The sequence below is a fragment of the Neopelma chrysocephalum genome, unplaced genomic scaffold, assembly GCF_003984885.1.
Source record: "Neopelma chrysocephalum unplaced genomic scaffold, ASM398488v2 Primary Assembly neopelma1_84, whole genome shotgun sequence".
NCBI lineage: Eukaryota > Metazoa > Chordata > Aves > Passeriformes > Pipridae > Neopelma > Neopelma chrysocephalum.
Genome location: NW_020897746.1, coordinates 342,614 through 357,789, shown reverse-complemented (window position 1 = coordinate 357,789; position 15,176 = coordinate 342,614).

Genomic DNA, 15,176 nt, shown 5'->3' with positions numbered 1-15,176 from the left:
TGGGGCTGTCCCTGCCACCTCCACTGCGATATCAAGGCAGCCCAGCTGCCACTTTGAGGAAATCTCATTTTACACTAATCCAAGGACTCTGCAAAGCTCCCTCTGCAGCTTTTTCTGAAGAAACTGGACGTGTTTAGAGACGGTTTTATTAAAAGAGGCTTGGAAGGAGTTATTTAAATCACCCTGCTTGGCAACCTGACAAAATTACCTGTGCTTAGCCCAAACACCATGTCCCTTGCAGAATCCCCTCCCTTATATAAAAATTTAAAACTTTCCTCACTTGACCAAAAAAAATATGTATTTTTTTATTACCAGCCCCTCACGCAGCACTGCCCCTATCTCATCCCTTTGCCCAGGTTACCCAGTGTCAGGGCTGGGGTGCTGGTCCCCAACTTGGTGGCAGGTGGCTTGTTTGGGGTTTAACACTTGAAATTCTGGGTGGGAATCAGCCTTGTTGATGTACCCCATCACCAGCACCATCCTGGTGATGGCAGGTATTTGAAAGTCATTTTATATTGTCTTAACCTGTGTGGTGGGGAGTGATAGAGACAATATTAGATCTTTTGGAAGGAAGATTTATTTGTTTATTCCTAGTTTTCATAGTATGGATACCCTTCAACTTAAATATTTAATTCTTAACTTCTTATTTTCTTATTAAAAGAAATAAAAATTAAGAATTTATATGCCCAGAGAAGATTTGCTAAAATATTAACTATGCAAGTAGCTGAATACAATGAATTCCCTCTTTTCATTAACAGCAGACGACATTTCTTTTGTCAGCAAAGATATTTCAGATTTATTGAAGCATAGTGGGATACGTCTGGGTCCCAAACATACAAACAAAACTATAAATAGTTCAGGAAGATAAGAAAAGTAACTTACGTAAATACTCAGCCTAAAATGAATTCAGAATCCAGGAATCCTTCCTTGCTCTCCAGTATATTTAACATTTCCAGATGTGCCTGGATGACCAGTTTGGGATTAGGGGTCTGAAGCTGCATGGCCTGAGGCCCACTCTTCAGAGAGAGTACGTTGGAATAAATGCCCTACTGCACATCCACTTTTCTACAGTTGTCCCTGTCCTGAACAAGTATTTGCCATTTCATGAAAGGAGCAGCTTCTGCTGATCATCATCAGGTAGTTTCTTTTTCTTACTGTGGCTTCAAACTCTTTGTCCCTTTGGACCACCTGGTCCTGTGGTCTTCAGCACTGAACAGACTCAGATGTTGCAGTGGACCAAGGGCCTCAGTGTCCTCCGTGATCTTCACATTATTTTGTGTGTGATCTTGGTCAAAAAAATGTCACTTCTTGCAGTCTGTGACATGTCCCCGTAGGAGCTCTGGCTGTACCTGGGTGAGTGGCACAAAGGCTTGTGGAACCTTGGATGTGAACTGCCCCAGTGTGTAACTGGTATCATCCCATGCAAAGAGCCCCAGGGAGGCCTTTCTGAGGCCTTTTCCAAGGAGATTCAGGTTCATTAGACAGACTGACCACATAACCTGGGATGGGATCCTCAGAGTTACTGTAGAGAGGCTGCAGCAGCCTCACCCTCCAGCAGTGCCTCTCCATCCCACACGAGCCAGAGGGTGCTGGGCCCACACCACACACCAGGCAAGAGGGACATGTGAGATGGAGTGAATTATTTGGGGGAAGTCACTCTGGCCTGTTTTCAGTGACCTGCTGCCACCAAGCTCACTTCTAAGCCATCCCATTGCCACATAAAGTCCATTAATGTCCATTTTGTGTCACACTCACAGAGAGACACTGACATTAGACGACACCATGTGGGTTGTAGTCAGAATAAACAGTTCTGTCAGTGATGAGGCCAGGCTGAACCAAGCAGGAATCCATTCCTCACACAGCCAGAGAGAGCTGATGTTTGCCTTGCTGTCCTAGGAAACAGGTATGCATTGGCAATAGCTCCATGTCTGAAGGTCTTCACATCCTAAGACTGACAGATTCCATGCCTTTATCATAAACATCATAACTCCGTCATACATCTACAGAGCTCTGGCTGGCCAGCTGGGGAGAGGTTTAGAAGAGGAATGGGGAGAAGGTGGGGGACAGGCAGCACAGGGTTTGCTTCAGTGTTCAGCCCTGCTTTGTCCCACCAGATTTTCCTGGCCCATTTTGATGCTTTCTAATGTCAGTGTTCACTATTCCCTGTGTCTCTGTCTTCCACAAATCCAGATCTGCTCTTTCCCTACGATGCTACTGCACAGCTCTCATGCCATCAGGAATCTCTTTGGCCTCCACAAGTCCATTCCTCTACTCTTGTCTCTCTGTGCTGTCCAGTGATCAACTGTCTCCTGTTTCTTGGTCTTGGCCGTGCCTGATGGGATTCATCTCCTCTCACAACAGTTATCTGAAAGCTAGAATCTAGTCTTAGCTGTCATCTAGGCTTCCTCTCTGCTTGATGGAAAGGGAGCGTTTGCTCCAAGGAGCAGCTCCTCCCAGTCTGAGCTCGGTGTGGGAGATAAGCAGCGCAGTTGGCCCTCTGCCAGCACCTGTTTTTGTCCTTTGCCTGTCCAGGAGACCCAAAAGTTGAACTTAGACAGTCCAGTTGGGAAGGATGAATGCAGCTCTCACAGAGCAACAGCCTTGCTGCTTACAGCAGAGCAGGGGCAGCATTTCAGAGACCTGTCCAGAGAACTTCCCTGTTCCCAGTGCTGTGATGTTTTCTGGTTGCAGAGCTCTGACCACAGGCACACACAGCCCATCTTCACGCTGCAGCGCTGCCTGGGCTCCAGCGGCACCTCTACTTCTCATCAGTCAGAAAAGACATATACTTAAACATTACAAGGTTATATTGAGCATTGATTTCTATTTTCATAATCTTTTAAATAGTAGATAAGTCCCATGGTTATATGCAACTTGCCCCAATTCCTCTTTTTGTTTGTTTGGGTTTTAATTATCTGAGAAGAAATTTGCTGGTGATTTTGGGTCTCTGCTGCAGCATTGTGACAAAGTCTGTGCTTGAGTTAGTCATCTCCAAGTCTGTGTTTTACAAAGCTTGGCACCCCTGTATCCTCCTCATCTGGGAGAATTTCAAAGTCTCTTCTTTCTCTCCTGCTTTAGCACCATAAGGTGATGAAAGAGGGAGGCTTGGAGAGGCTGCTGGAAGTGGGATGAAGAACTAGCTCTCCTGGCTTCACAGCAGCACAGCTCCCATTTCTGAACAAACAGTGCCTGGTGGAGGAAGACAATTGGATACCCCAGGAGAAAGGCTTGTGAGGGTATTTTGGCAGCAGCAGGGCAGCTGCCCTGTGGATGGCTGTGGGGGGAATCAGACTGTGGGAAGCTGGCAGCTCCCAGGCTGGGAGATGGATGATGAACAGACCCGGAGTGAGCAGAGCTGTGCCGGTGCTCAGAGCAGTGAGCCAAGGTGCAGCACAGTAGCAGACTGAAATCCTATAAATAAACAACGCCTGCAGATGGCAACAAGCAGACTCCTGCTCCTCCCTGGGTCTGTGTGGCTGGGCAGGAGGAGCTGCTCCCCAAGGCTGCTGTGTGTGAGCGAGAGGCTGCAGTGCATGGGGTCCCCGGGGTCACTGAGGGGTCCAACAGCACCCATCGCCCCAGCAGCTCTGCTGGGTGCCCTCACCACAGCTCCCAGTCCTCTGGGTGAGGCAGAGCCCTGAGGAAGAGCAGATTCTCTGATTTTAAGCATTTTCTAAGCTCAAGAGCAGAAGTGCGAGAATCAGTCTGGAGAAAGTCCATGTGTGAGGGAGCTGGTGAAAATGATGCCTCTGAGCTGGGGTTTTCCAGGATGTTCCTGAGGAAGTGAGGGAGCTCAGAGGACTGAGAGCAGGGTGCTGGACACCAGAGACAAATGCTGTCATCCATGGGCTCCTGTTCTGCCCCAAAGCACCACAGCCATGCTCATGTATTCCTGCCAGAGTTGGGCTGAGGGGACACTGAGGAACACCAGTGAAAGGTATAAGGGCTAAGCAGGGGCAGGGCACTAAAAGCATCTGTGATGGGGCCAGCATCTTCATGAGAGCAGGAACCATTAGCCCAGGGAGACCAGAGGAAAGTGCCGTCCTAAGAGCACCAGGTGGGATCACTGTCTGTTCATCCCTGTGCCTGGGGAACTCAGCTGAGTCCAGAGGTCACTGGCGTGGGGAGGGCTGGCAATGCATGTGCACAGTCCTCCAGGAATGTGACAGTTTGAGTGAAATTTGGGATCCATCTGCACCCTCTTCCATGGCCAAGGCAGGCAAGTGATGGCACAAGCTTCAGTGAAATAATGCATCTAATCCGCCTGAGTAATGCTAATGCAAGCCTCTTGATTAGTGTTTAGAAATCAGGCAAACAATTGATTTAAAATAATTGGTAAATTATGATTAAATAAAAACATTTATACAAAAGAGTTTGTCATTGATATGGTTAAATAAATATTTGTAGAAGTAACTTATACTTGGCTCTGTGCCTGGGCGATGAGCTCTCTTGGGCTGGCTGTGGTTTCATTTTAATAAAGACCAGAAGGCATTCCAGGAATACATAATGCTCCCAGCCCATCCGATGTATATCTGGGGCTTTAGCTCTGCTCGCCACTAACCCGGGCCCAGCTTTGTTCCATATCCCTTGCTATTGCTCCTCACAACCCTCCCAAAACATGCTCCTTCTTTAGGGCTGAGCCATCAAACAAGTGGTTGTGCCGAGGTGGTTCTGTGGGCAGGCGGGACGAATGCAGATGGAAACATCAAGGTGTTGCTGTGTCCTGAGTGGTGGAGCAGAGGTAGTGCTGTGCAGGCTGCTCTGGAGCTCTGGAGCTGCTGCAGGGCTTAGAGCAACATAGCTCTTATCTGGCCCTGCTCAGTGGGAGATTTCCAGGGGCTCAACCGAGGGTTTGCCTCATTACAGCCAGTTAGAGATAAGGAAACAAAAAGGAGACCTGACTTGCCCAAAGTCCTGCTGCAGAAGGAGCAAAAGCCAGGTCACCCCACCAGCCAGCCCTGCGGGGCCTCCACAGCTTTTGGAGCTCACTGCAGGCTCTGGTACATCCCCCTCTGCTCCACAGCCTGGCAGTGTCAGCACTGCCTGGTCCCCAGCAGCTTCATGGAGCAAAGGGACTTGTGCCTCCCCTCTGGCACCTGCTGAGTCTCTCTGCAAACACCCATCAAGCGAAGGGTGAAGGGGGACACAGGTCAGCAAAGCAGGGGTCTGGGGGTGATGCTGGAAGCACTGCCATTGCTTCTCTCCCTCATTTCCAGCCAGCCACCGAGTCACCAGTGCTTGGAGCAGCCAGACCAGGCACAAGATCATTCTTGGTCCCACAGCTGCTTGCACAAGTCCAGCTGGCTGGGGAGTCCTGCCCTCCTCGTAGGGGTATCACCTCAGCCCCAGCCTCACCCTCCTGAGGGTGCCCTGAGGCTGAGGGTGAGGGCTGCCTGGAGGGGGTGCTCGTTTTGCTGGTGGTAAAGACAGCAGAGCCAAGTTCCTGCTTTGCAACAACCTTCCTGTTCACCATGACATGCCCACAGTCAACCTGCAGCCTGGACACACGCAGAGTGTATCTGGCAGCACAGCCTGGGGACGTGAAGGTGTCCCTGGACCCTTGCCTGGGGTGACCTGCGTGGGTGGCTATGAGAGGAAGGACATAGGCAGCCAGCTCAAGGCTTGGTTTGCATCATGCACAAGGTACTGAAGGGATGGAGGGAGGCAGTCCCTGCTTTCCTGGGCTGCAGCATTTGAGGCTTACCCCAGGCATCACTGCAAGGGCAGCTTAGCACCTGCGAGCATCCTGCTCGTGGCCCGAGGCATCAGAGCAGCCATGGGTGCTAGAGGAGTCCCTTGAGGGAGCAAATAATCAGCTCCATTGGGAAACCATCCCCAAAATGTCATCTCCAGTGTACTGAAATGGAAATTGCCTGCCCCAGCTGTGAAACACAGAAATTCACAGTCCCCCTCACTGCCTGCCTCCCTCAGCTGTGCCTGCAGGGAATCCACAGAGCCCGTCCCCTGTCCTCCTCCCAGCACCTCCCCACAGGGACAGAGGGACAAGGCCCTCCTGCTGCCTATGAGTGCACACCAGGGCCGTGCTCAGGGCACACGGTGCCACTGTGCTGGACCTCCCACCGAGGCCAGTGCTCTGACCTTGGTGTCCCACCACAATCATGAGTCAGGAGGCAGCTCCTGGTGTCTCCCATCCCACACCCCGTGCCTCTGGACAGCATGTGCCACGTCTGGCCTCGCCCTTCCCCCTGCTCTGCATGGAGAGAAGAGGTCCCAGAGTGCCTTGAGCTCCTGCCAGCACAGCCCACTTGACCTGAGAGCTGTGCTCCAGCCAGCGACCTCATTGAGAGCATCACCCCTCCCACTGACCTCCCCAGCCTCAAACCAGGCTCAGACTTTGAGTCTTTAACTCTTCCTTCACCCCCTTGATTCCTCCCTGCCCTTCATCCTGAGGCTCCTGGAGCTGATGGAGCAGCTGCAGCCACGGCTGCTGAAGGACCAGTCCGTGTGTCAGGAGTGAGGCCCCCACTCTGCCTGGAGCCAGGGAGTCAGGGATGAGTGTCGGTGCATCCACGTCCCTGCAGCCTGGAGCACACGGGAAGGGACAGGCAGGGACGTGGGGCAGCCTCCAGCACAGTGCCCGGCTGGGGCAGCTCCCCACACTCACCGTGCATCCCTGCTCCGTAAACACAACAGCCAGAGCTTTACAATCAAATATTTATGCTAGTAAAAAACATTTTACATAATCTTTAAACAGCTATGTCATCTCCCTATTTTCATTCTCTGATCTCTGTTTTGAACTGGGATTGGAGAATTTAGCGTATTTACAAAGAAGTAAATATTATGATGAAAACATCAGGAAGCTTAATAGTAGCTTTAGCAAAGTGCAGAAGTATTTTTGTGTTCATGTTGTCAATTGCATAATATCTTCTGGACCTTCATAAATTAAGGGACCTTGCTTGGATGCTTGCAGCCCTGTGATAAATAGTTCACAGCTCCAATTCAAGCAAGGCTGGCTGCTGTCAGAATGGGAAGAGCTTATGACACCTCCACCATAGATTGATGCCTTCAAGCTCGGTGAGGACATAGGGAGGGGGCAGACCACTTAAAAGCCTGGCAGACAGTGGCAAATTCAAGGTAGCAAAACGCTGATGTGATGGTGCTTACCAGACGTGATCAGAAGTAAAAGACTGGATTGTCTTGGACCATCCCTGTTCACAGCTTCCTGACCAAAGCAAAGACCATGTTCTGCACATGTCCTGAGGCAGGACCAAGCAAGGATCACTCTGAGCTAATCCCTAGAGAACATCTCTGCCTCACAGAGACACGGCTGCCTTACTAGCTCCAGCTCAGAAAGGTTCTTTCTGTCCCAGGTTGTGGAGAGGAATATCCTGTTTCCACATGAAAGCCGTAGGAGCTCTTTTCTGTGCAATTCACCTGGGGCTAAGTCTCAGACATGCAAAGAGGAGCTCATTTCTTAGCAGGTTCCTAAAGGCCATGATCAGCAGCATAGCCGAAGCTGTGCTGGGGCAGTGTCAGAGCAAGAGGTTCATATCTGCTCTGAATTCAGACACCTGCAGTGATCCCTGCCTCCATTACTGGGACCCAATAATGGGAAGTTCCCTTGGTCCATTGGAAAAGTCTTCCCCAGGGAAAGATTTCTTCTTCCACTCTCTATCACAGTGATGACATCCTGGCAGTAGGCATCTTCAAAGAATGTCCAGAGCTTCTTGGTAGCCTTGGCTACTGTTTCCCCTGTGATACCTGCCCTTGGCTACTGCCCTACACTCAGTTTATCCCAGCTGTATTGAGTATGAATGCAAGAATGCACTCCTCCTGAGCAACATATTTGTTAAGGCAACTCTTTTTCCAGCCTTCCTGCTTCTTCAGGATTCAGACTTATGCCAGCCTGGGGACATGCAACACAGAGCTCTGTGCCAGTACAGCTGTCCCTCCCCATGGGACCTCGGACACCACAGCTGCACAAGCACTCAGCAAATTATCACTGGTGTCCACAGTGATGGGGGCGTCAGGGTTGTGAGTTCATACCAGCAGATCTGTCTTTCCAGAGCGTGCTGTGAAGATTCAAGAAATAAGGCCATGGCAGGAGGGGTCTTCTCTAAATGGAGCTGCCAGGTGCTAGAGAAAAGAAGCCAAAGGCAAACAGTCTCATTCCTACAGGAGAGGACACTCTGAGCAGACATGACTGGCAGGATACCAGCTTTGGGGAAAAACTGTTATCTTGGAGAGTGGCAAACTGGCTATGAGACATTTTACTTGGCATTGCAGCCAACCTTAAGTCTTGCAGGGAATTCAGTTTGCTCGACTCAGGGGTTTGCTGTTGACAATGCCAGTAAATACGTTCTATGCTGGCATCAACACCAGCAGTCGTTGGATCACGTGGAGTGGATGGGTAACATGGCAGGTCCTCTCTGGAGCAGAGCTGGATTTCCTGTGCAAAAAGAAAGCCACTGGCAGAGCCGTGGGCCCGAGGATGAGAGGGCAGGAGGCAGAGCCCAGCCTGGCAGAACAGCCCTGGGGGCTGTGGGAGATGTCCCTCCCTCAGATCCACAGCCCTGAGACCTGCTGCAGCCTGGCCTTCTGGGCACAGACACTGTGTCACACACTGACCCCTCCAAGTCCCCAGAGGGGTTTCACTGAAACTTCAGCTCATTTGGGTCTTTTTCCCACAGTTGCAAATCTACATAGAAACAAACAATCTGCTTTAAAATAAATCAGTCCCATAAACAATAGGGTGTGTTGGGAGATTAGAAGGGACTGCTTCCTGGGATCTGGTGAGCAACACAGAGCTGATATCCTTGTGGCTCTGGAGTGTGACTTCTCAGTTCAAAGGAATTCCCTACCATGACTAATTTTTTCTGGTATTTAAGGCTCACTCCTTCACTCACTGCAGTCAATATGACCCTGTTTACTACAGAGGTGCTTACAGCAGGACTGGACATGGGAGTGGGAAGCAATCCTGGTCTTTGCAGTCTTTGGTACCTACATGCCTGTTTCACTTTCCAGAGAAAGGTAGTGCTGCAGCTGGTGGTGATGCCTTCTTAAGGGCTGAACAGTGACTGTGGTGCAGACCCGGCCAAGACATGTGAGGGCTGGGCAGTGAGAACTCTGAAAACACAAGAGGACCTTGTTGGGGGATTTCTGGTCTATCCAAGGCAGGCAGCAGCCAGGAAAATGGTTTGGTATCTGTGGTGGGATCTCAGAGCCTATCCTCCTTGCCTTAAGTCTGAGGTTTATGTGAGACAACTTATCTCTGTTTCCTGAGGACATCAAGAATACCTGTGGTCAAGGCTGACTCTCACGTAATGACCATCACAGGAGAACACCAGCTTTGGACTGTGATTTAGCAGTTCAGTAATTTGTTGAGATGAGTCAACACATTAGAGGTTGTTAGAGATTGTGCCACCTCCTAAGACACTGGTATTCCCTGGAGGAGGAAAGAGAGAGGGAGAGAAAGGGAAAGAGGAGAGAAGGAAGGTAGAGGAGAAGAATAAAATGTCTTTCAGCTCTTCTGACCTCTCATCCTGTGTCACTGGCATGGTTTTACTGGCAGGGTATAGTTTGTGGCTGTTAAGTTTTGGAGAGGGGAGAAAGGATTTCTAAGAGCAGGTTCTGTAATCAGCATCATGGGACTTTGAATCTCCACCATCTCAGAAGCCTGTGGTCAACTAAAAACACATCCTCCTACCAGAGCCCATCTGTGCCTGATCACTTCCCATAGCAGGGGGAGGCAGCAGCTGGGAAGGCATCGCTCCCCTCGAGGTACCTCTGGGCTACAGCCTGTGCTCAGTGCTCACCAAGAGAAGTGTCTGGGGCTCAGTCAGGCTCAGGCAGTGTTTAACAATCTGACTACCTGGCTTTCTTCATTATCACTTCATTCCATCACAGGCTTGTCTCTAAATTCAAAGGAGTGGTAAAGAGCACAGGAGGTTTTAGTTCTCTGAGAGGCTGCCTGGGACGAGGCCGTAGGGAGCCTAGTGGAGCTCATGGACTGCTTTGCTTCTCCCCTAAGCACCTGTGCAACTTACCTCACCTTACTTACCTGGCTGGGGAAGGGCAGGGCATTGCTCTCATTTGGGATGAACAACTGGCATAGCATGTAAAGCATCCCAAGGAGAGAGGAACCATCAGTGCAAGCATCAGCAGAGCAAGAGGTGGAAAGGATGGTGGCCAGGTAACAACAGCTCCAGGGCCTGTAGTACACTGGGGTCTGTCTTTCCTATGAATGTGATTAAGGAGCTGTTGAAGCATCATCAAAAGTGGTTTTACAAAACAAATTTGTCAAATGAGTAGTAGCAGATCTCTGGGACCTGGTGATCCTGGAGGACTGCAGAACTCTGAAATATACAAAGGAACATGTCTGTGCTGTTAATCTCAGCATGAGACCCAACATCCTCATCTGCTATGGGTGAGGAGAGGGGCAAATCTGATGATCGTTTTCACAAAAGGCTCCAGTGAGGACCCAAGGAACTATAAACAAGTAAATCTTCATTCCAGTTTGCAAATTTTTGAATAGATTTAGCAGAAATGTGAAGAAATTATATGTATGAGGGTTAGCATGCCCACCAATTGCTCTGAAGTATTCACTGACAGTCTGGGTAAGAGTGGGCCAAAGACTACAGTGGCTTTGGGTTTCCACCAATCTTTCAATGAGATTTCTCCTCAGATATCTCTAGCTCCAAGCCTGTAGATGAGAAGAGGAAGAGCCTTCCAGGGACTAATGCCTTCTTAAAGACAGAAATCAATGACCATTTTTCACATGTGAGTGAAGTGTTTTGTGGAGTGCCAAAGGAACACGTCCTGGGAGAGGGCTTCTCAGCAGAAGTATTAGGGAAAAGGGCTGATGATTCAAAATTCTAAAGCAGTTAGAAGTAAACCTTCCTGCAACCACTTGCAGAATGCTCTCTCCTTGCTGAATGCCTGAGAGGTGAAACACTAGATGAGAGTCAACATCAATAGATGTAAATAATGCACAAAGCAGGGAAGAGAAACAACTAGGCTATGCATCTCTACAGTCAAGAGCCCAACATTAGCAATGACCACTCAAGGACAAGAGACTGGGGACACTTCAGACTTGAGAAGCCACAACCCCATGTCTAGTGGCTGCCAAAGTCATCAGTGCAGTTTCTCCAGCCCCCGCAGAAGAGCAGTCAGTGCTCTCAGAGTGGTGGCTCCAACATCACCTGGCCAGGGACCTGCATGGAGAGAAGCACCATGTAAGCAAGACCATTTTGAGTTTCTTCTCAGCCACCCAAAGAAAGCTCTGGTTTAAGTTTTCAGATTAGATCACTCACAGCAGCTCGAGCCCTTTGGTTGACACCTCAACTTTCTTACTCTTCCCATTCAATTTTTGGTGTCATTCAGCAGAATGCCAAGGCTGATTGTTGGAATCTGGGTGTTCAGGGGAAGGATTATCAGTGGCCAACAGGCTGTAGCTGAAAAGATAAAGGAAATAAAGAAATCTGCAACAGTCTCATCCATCCCCTCATGGACTTGCAATGTCAGGGAAGAGGGAGCGAAGTCACAACACCATCAGGCACTGGTGTCCAGGACAGGCTCTGAGCAAACCCTGGCATTGAGAAACTCACTCTGTGTGAGGGGATTGCTTGGGTGCCTCACACATCTTAATATCTGATGTAAAAGTGCTCAGAGAGGAGCAGACTTACTCTTTCAGCTGGCAGAGGACTACCCCGGGACAGGGCCAGTACAGCCTCCCATATGCACTGGTCTGATCCGTGCCCTCCAGGGGAACTGCTCAGGAACTGCCTGCAGGTTCATAAAAAGCCCTGAGAAAAGAGTAAGGAGGAATGAAGTCTTCCCATCAAAGCGGAGGCCAGGTCAGACAGATGGGATGATACCACACACATCCCTAGAAAATCACCAACCAGGATGTGCCTGATAAATCACCCCCCAGTTTCCATTGGCCTGGGTGAAGAGTCACCAAACCAGTAAGCAGAAAGCTTCTGCTTACTCTTTGTCTCTACATGCTCACAGTGACTCGAGCCCAAGGAGTCAGTGATCTCCACAAGGCTCCATTTCCCAGGCTGCTCTGCTCGGGGAGTCCAGGGTTCATCCTCCTTCTGCCACAACAGTCAGCACTTATCCACATCAAATCATCTTCATCTGCCATCTACCCTGTTGAGGCAGGCCACAAACCACTTTCTTAATAATTCTGAGATTTTACTAACCTGCTTACTTTTTCAGCTGCAGGTTCTTCAGCCCCTATCTCACCAAGAAAAAATAAAATATAGTGTTTACCATTTTTCCCTGTTGATCGTTGCCCAACCTTTCTATTTCCTTTTCTTGTGCAGTCCTGATTTTGGCTCATTACAATACTTTGCTTCCTGCCTTGGAACAAATGCACTTGTGTGGGACCAAGTGAAAAAAATTCTGAATGTCAAAACCTGATTTTTTTAATTTTTTGCTGTTTTATTTACTGCTTTAGAGGCACCTCCAGACTGCTCTAAAAATTAGGAGACTGCAGCCTGTATCCACCTCACCTACTACTCATGCTAGTAGTCCACGCTACAAAAAAAAATCCTTTGTCTTCATTAATCATTTAGGTGGGCAATGCACGTCCATGGAAGGGGAAAACTTTGATACTGAAGGGCTTTAGGGGCCCAGAGGGCACCTGCACTGTCTGTGCCCTCGATGTCAGGTCTTTGGACAAACCCTCTTCTGTGCATGAGCCTCAGGACAGACAAGGTGCCCACGGTGGAGATGATGGGAGAAGCCCCTTCAGCAGAGGGTCTGGCAGAGGGGATCAGGTTGCCCTGTCAGGCTCCTCCAAGTGCTTGGCATCAGGCCTAGAGCTCCTGTACCCATCCCTCGTGTCTGCAGGTAGTCCTGAAGGGGCAGAGGGTCACATCCAGGGTGAGAGTAGCATGTGAGATGCTGCGACCTTGGGCCGCTCATCTGTCCTTGCTGGTCCTGAGCCATCCCTGATGATGGCCTTTTGCTGCCACAGGGAGATGTGCCCCAAGCAGCATCACACTGTGGAATGTCCCCTTGCACTCTATTCCTCTTCCACTGAACTCAGAAAGTGGAGATGGTGATGTGCAGGAAGAAAAGGTCAAGAACTGGAACCATTGCAGTAACAGCAAGAGGAGTCTGAAGAAGAAGAGCTCATCCTCACAGGAAGACACAGCATTGGAGTGAAAAACTCCTGGAGACACTTTCTCTGAGTGACAGGGTGATGTGGGCATTGTCATGAAGATGTGGAACAAAAGACCCATCCATCACATCTGCAGAGTCCTGATGGGGCAGAGGGACAGGCCCAAGGGGAGAGAGGCACATGAGGGGCTGCATGGCCAGAGACCCCTCAGGCAGCTCCAGCTCATGCACAATGGAAAAGACATTAGGAACCATCAGGCTCCAAAGGGAGCAGGGCACCTCAGTGGGGCTTTGGCCAGCAGGAGCAGTAGATCAAACAGGAGTTCGCAAAGCAAAAAAGTAAAAGAAACTGCAGTTTGAGACTGGGGGTGTCAGTGAGTTCTGTCTTGTCCTTGAGCTGCTCATGGTGTGGTTCTGCTAAATGACGGGTTTTGTTTCAGGACAGCACTGATTAGGAGGATAAGTCCATTAGACAGGACATTTCAAATTCAGTGGAGTAAACATTAGGAAAAATTAGTAAGGAACAAGACTCCTGGCTACCTTGCAGTAAACTCTGTTACTGGCTCAGCTCAATGCTTGGAGATAAATTTATTTAAATCACCTCTCCCCCATCAGTCACTAAGGAATATCCACTTCACCGGATGCAGCATGACCAGGAAATCACCTGTCCAGCCCATGGCAGGGAGGGGCCTCAGCTCAGGACAGCCTCATCGACCTCAGCTGTCAGGTAACAAGCAATAGGACAAGATGAAATGGTCTGAAATTGTACTGGAGTTTAGGAAAAATTTCTTCACTGAAAGAGTAGTCAGGCACCAGAACAAGCCACCCAGGGGAGTGGTGGAATCACCATTCCTGGAAATGTTTAAAAAATGTGTATATTTGGTGCTTAGAGACATGGTTAGTGGTGGGCTTGACAGTGCTGGGATAAGGGTTGGACTTGATGATCTTAGAGGGCTTTTCCAACCTAAATGATTCTAATCTTGTATGGTTGTATCACATGGACTACATGAGTGTGAGGGACTCCAGGAGTTCTCCACTGTCTGGGGAGCACTGATGGAATCAGAGCTTCTGGGGTCACACATCTAGAAGCCCTGAAATGCCGATCACTCCCCCAGACTGTGTAAGAGTACTTCACAGAAGCCACGGGATTAAAATAAATTAAAGTTAAAACCCAAAAAATCCCACATACAATAAAACCTCAAACCAGTTCTGAGGGAGTTTTCACGTGGGTATTTATGATCTAGAGGGAATTTAGGCAGCTTCCCAGGTGAGACCCGTGTGTCAGGGAAGCTGAGACTTGTCCTTGACTTAGCTTGGCTTGTACCACTTGTGCTACACAGTAAAAGGTGACTCCAGTTCATCTTCTTCTACTACCTAAAGTGAACCAGGCATGGGCTTGGGGAAGGGAAGCCCCAAAGGATCTGTTTCTCTTTATTTTATATGTTTGCAAGAAGCTTTTCTTCTCTGAGAGCATGTTTGGTAGGTGGGGAAGGATCCTCTGTTGCAACTGTGTTCATCACACCACTGCTCCCACCCTCCTCAGGATTGCTGTGCTCAGCTGTAGCACAGGCAAAGTTTAGCCCTGCCTCATATATCCTGAGTGTCTGTGTGCCACAGCACAGGAGGACGTTATGGATGCCTGCAGCATCTGCCACCTGAGCCACAGCACACGTGAGCTTCTCAGGTAGATAATCCCATGGATAGAACCACACACTGAGAAAGGTGTGCACTGAGCAGCACACCTCTGGGCACACCTGTGCTGCAGGAGGGTTTTGGCTGGATCTTAGAAAAAGGTTCTTCCCCAGGGGTGGTTGGGCACTGCCCAGGCTCCCCAGGGCAGTGGGCACAGCCCCAAGGCTGCCAGAGCTCCAGGAGGGTTTGGCTGATCCTCTGGGGCACAGGGGGTGACTCTTGGGGATGGGCCTGTGCAGGGCCAGGAGGTGGACTGGATGATCCTTGTGGGTCCCCTCTAATTCAGCATGTCCTGGGATTCTGTGAAACACGTGAAACACCTGAGCCCCGCTGAGCGCACTCCCCGTGCGGGATCTGTGAGCCGGGACACGGCTCTGTGCGGGATCTGTGAG